At 34.1% G+C, this 13775-nt stretch overlaps 1 protein-coding gene and 1 long non-coding RNA gene across 2 annotated transcripts in view; both read left to right on the forward strand.

Moving 5' to 3' along the window:
- LOC311294954 (ladderlectin-like) overlaps positions 1 to 13115 on the forward strand; it is a 69439-nt gene extending 56324 nt beyond the window's left edge. Inside the window, exons 4-5 of the transcript XR_014628152.1 lie at positions 12741 to 12866; positions 13044 to 13115. The gene's annotated coding sequence lies outside the window, so the exon portion shown is untranslated. The remainder of the gene's footprint in view (positions 1 to 12740; positions 12867 to 13043) is intronic.
- Positions 5938 to 6479, forward strand: LOC311296244. Its single transcript, XR_014628540.1, has 3 exons — positions 5938 to 6010; positions 6136 to 6203; positions 6392 to 6479. It is a non-coding gene; the product is annotated as an uncharacterized lncRNA (long non-coding RNA).
- Positions 13116 to 13775: the final 660 nt, after the last annotated feature.

Below are 13775 nucleotides of genomic sequence, written 5' to 3' on the forward strand. Positions count from 1 at the left end.
TTCCAGTAAGTTAGAGGATCATGAGTTCTGGGCAAATACGCATCGTTGATGTATTTTTTCACTTCCACTGTGGCATCAGCTGCAGTATATTGGGTACTCATATGTAGACCTATAAAATGTATTCACACAATATTATATTATATTATATTATATTCACATTGAAGCTATTTTTAACATAATTGGCAGTTGTGATTGGGACATTAGGTTGTAGGGCATTGGGCTATGGACTTTGTAAACAGTGTCCCAAAAGGTTGTATATTTCAATTATAATTATATTTCAAACAATGCATACCTTTCTGAGATGGCCCAGCAGTGTCAGTAGCAGGCCTAGGAACAGGGGCAATGCCATCCTCTGCACCCTGCACAATGGCAGGATGAGTGCTCCTCAAATGGCGCATCATGGATGATGTATTGTTGCAGTAGGCTAGATACCGATCACAATACACACATCTCACTTTATTTGGGGTTTCTAAACAGAAATACTCCCACACCACAGATGTACGGCATCTCTTCTGGGGAGCCTCTATTTTATCTATCTATCTTTCCAAATCTATCTATCTATCTATATGAATTTATCTATCTAGATATGTATCTATATCTATAATATATGTATTTATATATGTATCTATAATCTATCTATATATGTATCTATCTATTAATCTAGCTGTCTATATATATTTATATATATGTATCTATTAATGTGTCACTATATGTTTACTCTGTCTGTCTCTAGCCTATCAGTCAATGTGTTGTGTAAATTTAAATGTAAGCCTAAATTGCCTTTAACTAATCAAATCGCACTATGTCACTATATCACCAAAAATCCGCTATCTCAAAGTCAAACTCCTCTCACAAAAACCCACGAGGTCAAAATGCGTTTATTTCACTTTTATACAGATGTGCGATTGTGTGGTCTGTTCCCGACCGTGTCAATCAATATGGCGGGTACTCCGTGCCAAAATCAAACATCCGAACGAACGACCGACCGACCGATCGAACGTCTATCCGAACGTCTTGAACTTTCAAACGGGTGACCCACGTGACGACCTGACGTGACGTCAGCGTCTTCGAATTTGCAGCTTTTTAACCATACAAGTATACAAGCTGATGTGTAAGGACATGATAGGCACTAAATATGCCTACAGATGTTATACCTAAAATAATACTCAACCATTTCCTGCACTTCCCTGAATAAGCCTATTGTAGGCTAAGCGATGAACTGACCAAGTTGCCACCTGTAGGCTATATCATGACTTTCTGTGTATTTCATGACTCTAATGTTTCAAACACCAGACTCACATATTGTAACTGTATAGGCTACAGTGGTATGCTTTTAATTAATGTTGTTGTATTTTTCCTTTTTTATTTTTTTATTTGTCAAACTGATTGTTTTACAAGTAAGAGTTAAAAGTTATAAGATAAAGGGTTTTTAATTTCAAAGTCTTCAATGCCATGGACCATGTTGTCATTAGTTGGCCATTGACTTTTCATGGTAATAACACATTGAGAAAGACACAATTAAGATTATCCAATATAATCTATTGCCTAGGCTACTTTGTTCATTTTTACCATGATTTCATCTTCATTCTGAAATATACTTTGCTGACTCTGCTGACTCTTGGGCTACAAGAGTTTTTGTATTGTTTTGTGAGGTGAATAAAATTTGTCATTTGTTAATAAGTGTTATGTTTTGCTGAGAATAAGGGTTTCTGTTTTGGGGGTCACCTGTGAATGAATTGTAGAGCACCTCCTAGTGGTCCAATTACAGGATATTTCAGTGGGAAAGATCTACAATATTAATTATTGTTACTGAAAATGTTATAACATAAACAATAAAAAATACTTTTCTAACAAATGTGACAAGTTGAAAAAACTGTCATATTAAGAACCTTGTTTGTTGATACTTCAGGATTTAGCATTAAGCTTTGTATTATTAGAAAACCTGTAGACCTCCCTCATGTCCCCCTGAGACGAGAGACTTCATGAAATTAAGTCTGGGTTACATTACACTCTTAAGGGTATCATAAAGTAGAGATATAGGCCGGCTTTGTATTTGAAATGCCAATATGTCTGATAAAAGGTAAGCATATTTTATGTAGCCTATATAATTCATTTCCTATTATTTTTATATTTAGGTAAAGCAGATGGGATACTGATTGCAGTTTTTGCTGCATTTGAATACGCTACAGCGTATTTCTATTCAATAAGATCTATTCCCGATTTAATGGGAGATGGAGAAAAATGATGTGGAATATCGTGCTTTTCCAAAATAACCGTTAAAGCATGTCAGGTTTGTCAATAATATTTAGCCTTAATTTAACTTTATTTAACTTTAATAATACTACACCATACATAACTTTCTAAATCACTTTCTAAATCAGTCATTGATTGCAGTAATCAAATGTAGACTAGTTAGAGGATACAATCGAAGAATAAGAAGTTAAACTAAGGTATATATAAAAAAACGTGTTACAACGTGTCTTCACGCGTAAACAACACGTTGGGAAGACGATCAGTTACTCGCGCTTCTGACCGGTCGCCATGGGAACGCGTTAACAACACGTAAGCACATGTAGGAACGTGTTACATATGATTTTATTTAAATGATCATTACATTTTTTTGTGCTCATTGTTTATAAGTTGCAGACATGAAAATCAAATAACCTTAATTACAAAATAAGATATATTCAGCTGATCTTGTCTAAATGTAATATTAGAACTATTATACATATGTTTTTAATTAACATATGTTTTTGGGGTACAATATTTATCACTTTAACATTTATGATGATTATTTGTAAAAGATTATGATAATTTAGTAAGTGTTGAGATCTCTAAGTTCTTGAAACAAAAAATCATGCTTGATTAGATTTACTTTTTATTAGGCCTACTTTATTTGTTTGATATTATGTATAAAAAATAATGCATGTTTTTAATCTATAGGACAGTTTTCCTGAATTGCTAAAATTCATTTCTTGGAACCATCACCCACTTTCTCAAACATTTAAATACAAAACCAAATCTTCAAACTACATTCAGAGACCATCTGATGCTTTTCAAAATAAAGAAATTTACTTAAAACCATTTTATCTGTGCTCAAAATCAAACATTTCAGATCATACACAGCTCAATATCATAAACACTGCAGAGCATTTATTAGATCATTCAGTCCAAATATATAAATCTAATATGAAAACCTTCTGGATCAAAAAGTAAAAAATAAAATAATCGACTTTTGAGTGTTTTTATGGACAGTGGGAACTTTGTACATTGGGCAATAAAATTAACAATAAAACTAGTTAAAATGATTATATGGTCAAGACTATTGAATGTCTGTAGCTTATAGGCAGTATTTCTGCTCTTTGAAAGTAAAACACATAGCCGCACAAGCACAGAATTCAGGAAAGTTGTTTTTGGGGTACAATATTTATATGTATTGCCTATCATGTCCATTTATAACCTTTACACATCAGCTTGTATACTTGTATGGTTAAAAAGCTGCAAATTCGAAGACGCTGACGTCACATCAGGTCGACACGTGGGTCACCCGTTTGAAAGTTCAAGACGTTCGGATAGACGTTCGGATAGACGTTCGATCGGTCGGTCGGTCGTTCGGATGTTTGATTTTGGCACGGAGTACCCGCCATAATCAAACGCTGATTCAGCGGACCACACCTGATGAAACACTTAGTGAAACACTTCGAGGCTTCGTTTGGTCATAGTCAGGGTTCGAAATGACTTAGGACTCTTGGGGGGTCCCCTAAAATTTAATTATTAAATTATTAAAAATTCTTTAAAATCTAATTAAAAAGACTTTTTTTTTTCTTTTCTTTTTTTGGTTTAACCTCAGAATAGTTTATATCTCGCAATTCTGACTTTATAACACGCTATTGCGACTTTATATCATGCAATTATGACTTTTTATCTCAGAATTACGTGATATAAAGTCGCAATTGCGAGATATAAACATGCAATTCTGAGAAAAAAAAGTCAGAATTTCAAGTAAGTTATATTCCTCGCAATTGCGAGTTTATATCTCATAATTTTGACTTTATAACACGGAATTTTGACTTAATAACACACAACTGCGACTTTATATCACGCAATTCTGACTTTATAACCTGCAATTGCGACTTTATATCACGTAATTCTGAGATAAAAAGTCAGAATTGTGAGATTAAAAAGTCGCAATTAACGTTACCTTGTTTATTTTTCACTCTGTGGCGGAAACAAGCTTCCATAGTCTGCTGTTAGCTGGCAGATAACGTTACAGCTAACAAGAAACGTTGACAAACGTACTCTTCTAATCATTACACTGGATATCTAGTTAATGCAACTTTTGATATAGGAACTCGAACTCCTAATATTTTACTATAAGCAATTATGGAGATAAACATAATCGAAGCACTTACAGGATTTTCATTCAGGATTTCACTCTTTGTGAGGTTTCGTTTTGCCGCGTTCAGCTACAGTGCGTGTCTGCGGGAGCACCACAACAACAATCTGTGACGCTAGAACTCACTCGGCTAATAGCTGCCCTGATTGCTGCCCATATACAGTGTTGCTGCCTCGCGCTAGGAAATAAAATAATTACTGCTATAAATATAAAACGTCACTAAAGACCTATAATTTTCACAATCATTTTTAATGTTAAAATATATTTGTCGGGGACCCCCCAAAATCCAAAAATAAATTCTTATGGGGGGTCCCTAATGACTTATGGAGGGTCCGGGACCCCCCCAGACCCCCCTCATTTCGAACCCTGGTCATAGTCACGTGACATGGGTGTTTCGAATCACGCTTCGGATCAGTGTTTCGACACATCTGCGCTTCGGGATCTCGCAAAGCGTCGGAACGACTGTTTCGCGTCAGCCATCCTTAGTTTTCCCCCTCGTGGGTGTTTGTTTTACTTTGTTCTTTTGTTTATTAAACCATTCCTCTGCACTTGAGTTTTTTCCTCGTTTTCTTAAGTTTTACCGTGACACACATTCAAACGATCCATCAAATGTTACCGTCATTGTGTATTATCTACCAAGTATTGAGGTCTCAGCATTCACACACATGACTTCTGTTATGTAGATATGGAGTCTCACACAATATCTATTGTATTAATTATTTAGATGTTTGTAAGTAAAGCATATATACTATAAAATTGTGATTTAATTCAATTTTATTGTTTGAGTGAATGAAATGTATTGCCAAGTTACTTTCACTTAACTTAGTTAAGTAAAGTTTACTTAATTCCACATGTGAAATTTACTTAAAAAACATGCCAAAGAAAAATTAAGTAAATTTTTCTTATTGTTTTTTTCAGTGTATGTACTGATAAATGGGTAATTTTCACTGTCATTGTCACTGTTGTGTGTTGTGTTAGTATTGGAGTCTATGTGTTCAGTTGGGTACCTACCTCATTATATATGTAGTCTTACATAGTGTAACACAAAATCTACCGTGTTTTTATATGTTTTAAAATAAACCATGTGCTTTAAAAGCATGGCTTATTTCAGTGCTGCATTGACAAACAAAGAGTGAGTGAAATGTACTTGAAACAGAGTATTGCAAAGTAAACTTCAAATAAGTAAGTAGAAATTACTCCACAAACTGGCCAAGTTAAATTTACTTATGCTCTGTTAATTTGACCTAGTTAATTCCATACATGTGACATTTCCTTAAAAAACATGAGTGCAAAAATTTGCAAAGGAAAAAAAATAAGTAGATTTTACTTCGTTTTTTTTTTCCAGTAAAGAACTTGACCTTGAACACTCGCACACAAAAAGGAAATCAAGACACGCACATTTGACCTCTGTTAATTGTCACTATAAATCTATAACTAATATGCCATAAATGATAAAGTTTGATCTTTGCCCAGGACATTATTGTTATTGCCTGATATTATGTGTATAAATATGACCCATCTTCATTCAACAGATATGAGAATGTTCTGGTGTTACACAGGCACTGGCTCTTCACAAAATCTTCCTCTGAGATTCTCAACAATTTAACAACCAAAGTGAGTTCTGAATAAATGTTCTTCCTGAAGTATTTTTGTGCTTTGTGTTTAAATGCATTGAGATTCGCAGTGTGCAGCATATGAGTGCATGCATACATTTCACTTTTCCTGCTTATTCATTTCAGGTTCATCATGGCAATGCTGAAAAGTTGTCTGCTTCTTTTCATTATCTTCTCCATGGGGGATTCAGAAGGTAACCAAGACATTTATTTGTAAAAACCCTTGCTATTTAAAAACATTTTGGAAATGTACAATATTCCATTGACCAATATCTGCATGATTAATAAGGGGTTTACAGTGTAGCCTATAAAGTACACATATTTTCAGCTCATAATCACAAAAACATAAGATACATAAATGAAGATTAAAGAATCTTTGCAGTGAATGTTACAAGAAATGTTAATGGGCTGGAGGCAGTTGGATTAGCCAGTAGATGCCCCGCAGGATGGATACAATATGGACTCCGATGCTACAAGTACTTTTCTTATCCGACTGACTGGATCACAGCAGAGGTAATGTGTTACAACAAGATGATTTGGTCACACTTTATATTAGGTGTCTTTAAATTTTGTGAAGACAGATGTAAAGATATGTATGTACACAGTAAGTGCATTGTCAAATTATTAATTCAAACTGGTAAAAATGATTCTGTGGTGAAGTAAATACTACAGGAAAAAAACAAAACAAATGTAACTTCCACATCTAGTTCAGGCAAGAATTATATATTAGTATTAAATTCAAGCTTGTGGAAATTAAACCATAAATATCAACGATATAAAATTAAGTAAAACCTTCTCAACTTTTATTATACTGGTATTCCCATCATGCACTGGGGCATTAATAATTAATAATGTTGATTTTCCACTGTTTTCCAGCTGTATTTACACTGTTTTATCATTGCTTTTGTTGGTAGGTTTAGTAACTTGCCCTTTTATGACATCTGGATTAATTTTCTACTCAAAATGACACAATTTCTCAAAAAGATTGTTACCGTCGATCCACATACTGTCGGAATGTTAAGGTCATTGTGTATTTTGTACCAAGTATTGAGGTGTTCAGGTGCCATGTTACTTATATATATATATATATATATATATATATATATATATATATATATATATATATATATATACATATATATATATACACACACATATATATATATATATATATATATACACACAAACATATACATATATATATATATATATATATATATATATATATATATACACACACACACATATATATATATATATATATATACACACATATATATAAATATATATATACACACACACACATATATATATATATCCACCAACCGACGTAGCTCAAATTCGACCCTTCACAGGGAGCTTGATTGACAGGTGATCTGACCAATCATACTTCGCCATCTGCCATTTTGTCCGACAAAGCAGTCAGGAGAGTAGATTAACATAGGAGGATTTGAACTTGTAAAACGGAGTGTACTGACGCCTTTCCGTGGTTAAAACAACATTCCTTCTTATGTTTGTTCATGTTTATTTGAGGCTATAAATTAACTAGAAGGAAGAGATGATCGGTTCACAAGAACAGCTTTAACTGATGCTCTACAGCGATCTGTCACGGCACATTAAAGAGCAACAAAACGGTATTTATTGTTTAAATTTATTTTAAAAAATTACCAAATTTGAAAGCTGAGACTTTGTTTAATATGTTTAATATCAAACGTAACCGAAAAGTAGCCTGCTCTGTCCTGTCTGCAAGCGTGTTGTCAGTCTCCTCTCTGCTCCGCAATGTATTTTTCACTGCGTGAGAACCATAGACAGTATAAACTGGACACAGCGACCCCATTGGATTCAACGGAGAGAAGTGAAGTCAATTAGAGGCACTAACTTCCTGATGGTCGAGCGTACTGCGCAGACTCAAACTGAGCTTGACGACGTAGATGTGACGTGAGCAACCTGTCTGTCTTCTAGTAGCTGTGCCAAGCGAAATCTGAATCATTCCCTTCCGAATCTTGCAGAGACGGAGAGTGTGAGTAGGAGCTGTCCATGAGCTAGAAAGAGGAGTAACTTTTGCTAAGTATTCTGATTAATTACTTTGTCATTTTGCCTCCACGTCCCCCCGATTGCCCGCAAGCTTCTCCTCCCGTCCATACGGTAATTCTCTACTGTGCGACAGAGAGTCGCGTGGTTATGACGCAATCGTTAGCCTATTTTTACAAAAACTGCTTCTACGGGGCCATAACGTAAGATACAAGGTAATTGAGCCTTTTATACATTTTCGTGTTTCTTTAGAAATAAATAATGGACAAATGGAGTCTTTAAACGCCTCAGATGTAAAGTTATTCGCTGTCAAAGTGACGCCAAAATGAATGGGAGTCAATGGGATGCTAACAGCAGGTGATGGTCTGCTAGCCAATGGCGGCGCCCGGGGAAACTTCAAAATAATATGAATCCCTGACCCCCTGGTGAGAACTCCTTCAGCGTCGCTGCGCTGTCGTCATCATGTAAATCCCTCCCCAAACGTTTCTGATTGGTGCCGCGATTTCGGCGGCACAGAAATGAGTTTGAATGGGCTCTTCTCCAGACTATCCTGGAGAGAGAATTAAAATTCGCTGGAAGTAGTCTGGGTTTTCCCAGGCTAGTAAATGTCCAAAAGGCAACAAAACCAAGGGGTATCCAAAGGCAGAAGATGAGAAGGCAGGCGAGAGGGTCAAACTCCAGAAACAATCCAAACAGGCAGTCAAAATCCAAAGGGTAATCCTAGAGACAGATATCAGTGAAGGCAGGCAAAGGTCATACACAAAGTAATCAGACAATGAATAGAGAATGCTTGGTAAGGCAGTACACTGTAAGCCCTTACAGGTTGATTGAACTTAAAAAATTTATGGAAACTCGTTGCCCTAAAAAAGTTAATTTTGTATTGTTGAAAAAACAGCATATTTTAAGTTTAATGTACTTAAGATTTCAAATGCATTTAATTGAAAACTTTTAGTTCATTGAACCAACAGTTTTTAATGCAGGGCAATTGAAATTTTAGGTACATTAAACTTAAAATATGCTGTTTTTTCAACAATACAAAATTAACTTTTTTAGGGCAACGAGTTTCCATAAATTTTTTAAGTTCAATCAACCTGTAAGTAAAGGCTTACAGTTGTGCACAGAAAACATATGTGAAACCTACAATCTGGATGAATGTTGTGAGTAGACAGAACCCAAAACTTTAATTTAAATATAGCTATTTACTGTAAATGATTTAATAAAGATACACCTGCATAACAAATAAGGACAAAGGATAACAATCATTTATTTGAACTCACAATTTATTTGAATTCACTTCATTCAGTTTTCAAAGACTGACAAAAACAATGAAATATATTAAGTACCAATTACCCAATTTTAAATCTTTAAAACAGTATTTTAAAACTTTTTCAAATATTTAACAAGCACAGTGTTGTTATACTGTATTAATAAGGAACATGAATATTTGTCCAACCCTAAGGCATAGTTCAATGAAAGGGAAAGTTTTTTTAATCTAACGATTCTGAAAGAGAACCAGAAAAAAATGCATTTACTGTACCTGTTTACATGGTAAGCTGGTTTGTAACAGCCAGAATCTTGCCCTTCAACTCCTTCTTTCCTAAACCTAGCAAAACTTGCTGAATGAAAAGAAAGGTGTTGCCCATGCACTTTGGGTAGTCTAGGTGCTAGACTAGGTAGTGCTAGGTGCTAGGTAGTCTGTTGTCTACAATTTAGACAACATACCCCAGGCCATGTGTCTTCTTTTTGGTTTAAATTACGCAAGTTTAACCAAAAAGAAGACTCATGGCCTGGGGTATGTTGTCTAAATTGTCCATTACAACATTCTCCTCTAAGATGATTCCCACCGAGGATGGGTGGAGATGGATGGACAGGGGTTGCAGAGCCACATCTTCATTCATCTTCACATGTTGGTACGAGTCTCCATCATCAAGAGATTGGAGATTACTAAAATACATTTTAGCAGTGTACAGTTTTTTTCTAGATATTAATTTTATTGGACATTTTTTTGTTTAGTTGAATGCAAGCATAATTTTTTGTGAATTATGTACACAAGTGCATCCAGGAGTTCAGTTATATTTAAACATTAAGTATGTTTTTCATTTGTATACAAGTCTTTGCATATGACATCAATTACTGATTAAAATAAAACGTTATGAGATTAACCTTGATTGTATTTTAGTGTTTCAAAGGTGTCAAGACATGAATTTAAATTTCTCCTGAATGATTTAAAATTCACTCATTTCATTCAACATTTATGTAAAATATAACATTGTTTTTAGTGTTTTTTATTTATTTATTATTGTTCTTACTAGCATAAATGCACAGTAAGGTTTACATATTTCCAGCTGAAAATATTATAATAAACCTATGACATGCCTTAATAATACTTACAAAGCATGCTTTGAAGAACTCAGTTGGGTCATCACCAAGAAGTACTGGAAGCCCTCTTATGGCAATGCAGAGGTCTGAGGTGTGGTGGTTGCAGAGAAAAATAAAACATTGTATCATTTGTCAACATGAAAGGAAGGCAATTTCTGTTAATCATACTTTTGACTATTGACTTTTGAAGAAAATCACAAAGTTGACAGCGAAACTTAGCTTCAAATTTTCCCTTCGACTGTTGTTTTTCAGTTGCTGTATGAAAACGGGATAAGTGTATTTTAAGGCTATTGAAAGACTTAAAACTACGTATTCTTGATATAGGCATGGAAAAGCCTGGCTTCTTGCATATCTCCCATGTTTAAGTCTGTAATGTTTTAACAAGTATCCCCTTTTGTCACAAGCAAATATGCAATACTTACATTTCCAGATCATCTTGATTAGCCTTGCTTTGAACTTGAATCTGCAGAGTAACAAAAAACATTAGATTGCTTTTTACATGATAACAAGAAAAAAAATATATCTTTTGATCTGTTATCTACAAAATTTATATCCAAAATAAAGTACTATCTAGCTATCCATTTATTTATTTATTTAGCATGTCATGATACTAAACCCGCATTAACTGAAATGTAGGCCTGAGCAAGAGGTTGCATTTCTTTAAGACAACTAACTTACATGGGCTAGTATTTCTTGCGGGCAGTCGAATTTCAATGTAAGCTATTTTGTTTAATACTTCACTCACAAAGAAATGTAAAAACTTCTAAAAGGTTAATGATAACGTTGCGCTTTATATAAAAGTAACGTTATTAAGCCATGTTGAACATTTCTAATATGGCAAACCGCCAAGATGCAAAAACACCATCTAAAAAATATATCGTTTTACACAACAGACGACATTTTCGTTCATTTGTTTAATGAGAATTATTGATCAAAAAAGGTTAAGCATTAGATTTTAAATGTGACGATCCCAAAGAGCATGTCGTAACATAGAACTACTTAAAATGGTCGGTTGCGACTGATCGATACAACACCATGGCGAACGTTAACATGTAAACACAGCCTAAACGTACATTTAGTTTTACTGGCTAAATGTTATACATCTCATTTATCGATGTTTTATAATGTATTCGCTGTTTCAGACCAAAATGTAAAGTCCTACTCACCAGCAAACGTGCATGATGAAAGTCCAGATGAACAGATGAAAATGCGCGCTGCATCCATGTCTGACGTCAGTTCAAAGAGCCAATCAACATCTTCCTTGTATTGCGTTGCATTGACAACAGACTAAAATAAGCTAAGTTGAGTACATTCAATTTAAACAATTCAATAGAATGAAAAGTATCATGCAAATCGTAGAACAAACTAAAAACATGGAGTAATTGTGCAAACATTTTGGAGTTTATGTTTATTGTACCTAAGTAGTTTAAATTAAAACAATTTCAGGGATAACAGTGTAGGACTGGCAATACTTCGCAAGCCTTGTTTGGTCATGCCATGCTTTTAATGGCCGCCAAACAGGAAGTAACCATAGAGTGAGCAGAGGGAGTGGCACACAGTCAGATTTCAGGAGAGGGCTCCCTCTGTTGGCGTGGCGTTACATATATACACACACATATATATATATATATATATATATAGCCTATATAATTATTAATTATTCATTAATCATTAATTTTGTTAAATTTCCTAAAATAAGTTAAGTAGATGTTACTTAATTCTATATGTGAAATTAAATAAATTAAATATTATTAGGTAATATATCCTTAATACTTCAATTAAATGTTAAGTGTCAATTAAATGTCAAACTAATTTTAAGTCCAATAGTAAGTAGATTTTACTTGATAATAACAAGTAAAATATTGTTTACTTCACCACAGTATCATTTCTAACAGTTTAAATGAATCATTTGACAATGCACTTATTGTGTACATACATGTCTTTACATCTGTCTTTTGATAATAAAAATAAAAGTTATAATTTATTTTGATTCTAACAACACTATAAAAGGAAGTTGTACAGAGCAGAAGCAGTAAAATGTACTTAAAATGTGTAAATTGTCATGAGGATTTTATCAAGTAAATCCTACAAGTCATTTTATTTCAGTGATATTAGTTAAAGACACTTACTATAAAGTGGGAATGCTATTTTTTATAGTAAAAATTTCTTTTCTGCAAATAAATAGTACTGAAAACTGGTACTGAGCAAATAATCAATCAGAGCAGACTTTGTTTGCAAATGTCTAAAATGTTGTCACTTTTGCTTTATGCTAAAAAAAAAAGATTTTGTATTGACAATAAAAAAAAAATCTGTCTCTTCAGAGAAACTGTCAAAGTCTTGGTGCGAATCTCGCATCTGTGCGTAATAAACTGGAAAATGATTTCCTGCTGAGTCTGTTGCCTTCTCCTTCCACACGTTCTTGGGTTGGTGCTCATGATGCTGTACAAGTAAGTTCAATTGTGTGTCCTAAAGAGACCTATTCGTTTGTCTAAACTAAAAATTCTGCTTTAAACAGTAAAGGCAAAGTTTCTAATGAAGATGCTTTGACTTCAAATCTGAAATTAATTCAAATTTAGTCTGACAACAGTAGTGCACTCTTTGTACTCACTCTCTTCACTCTTTAGGAAGGACACTGGTTGTGGAGTGATGGAACTGTGTTTTTGTATACCCACTGGTGCGCTGGACAACCTGACAATAACTATTCAAATCGTGCCGAGAACTGTTTGGAGATCAACCTTTTCTGTAAGAATACAGTCTGATTTCTTTTTATACTTTCAGTTATAATTTACAATCCAATTTCACATCATACATTAACATGAAATGACTTATTTAGATTTCACAAAGTGCCTTCAGTTGAACGATCTATTTTATTTTGATTCTAACAACACTGTAATGATCAGAATAACTGATTTCATTATTCCACCTTACAGCTAACCGTTGCTGGAATGATATGCCCTGTTCAAGCTCAATGTCCTATATTTGTGCTAAGGACCTGTGAGACCGTCATGCTGCTCCACAGTTACTTTGATTGAACTACATTTACTATATTTTTCCAAAAATGTTATTCTGAAATCAAATTTCTTCTAAACTTTAATCTCTTTTCCACATCTTCTCTGAAACACTCCTCAAATTACTCAAATTCATGTATGTAAAAATACTATAACGTTGTTATTACAATAAAAAACGCATTATATTTATTTGAGTTGTAATTTTTAAAGGAACCGTATGTAGGATTGTGGCCAAAACTGGTACTGCAATCACTTTAAAAATACTATAGAGCGGTGTATCCCCTCCCCCCTGACTCGAGGTTGCCAGATAAGCTGAATTCAGCAGAAACGTAGGCTGCTTCAATGAGC

Source organism: Rutilus rutilus (genome assembly GCF_951802725.1).
Source record: "Rutilus rutilus genome assembly, chromosome: 8".
NCBI classification, from domain to species: Eukaryota; Metazoa; Chordata; class Actinopteri; order Cypriniformes; family Leuciscidae; genus Rutilus; species Rutilus rutilus.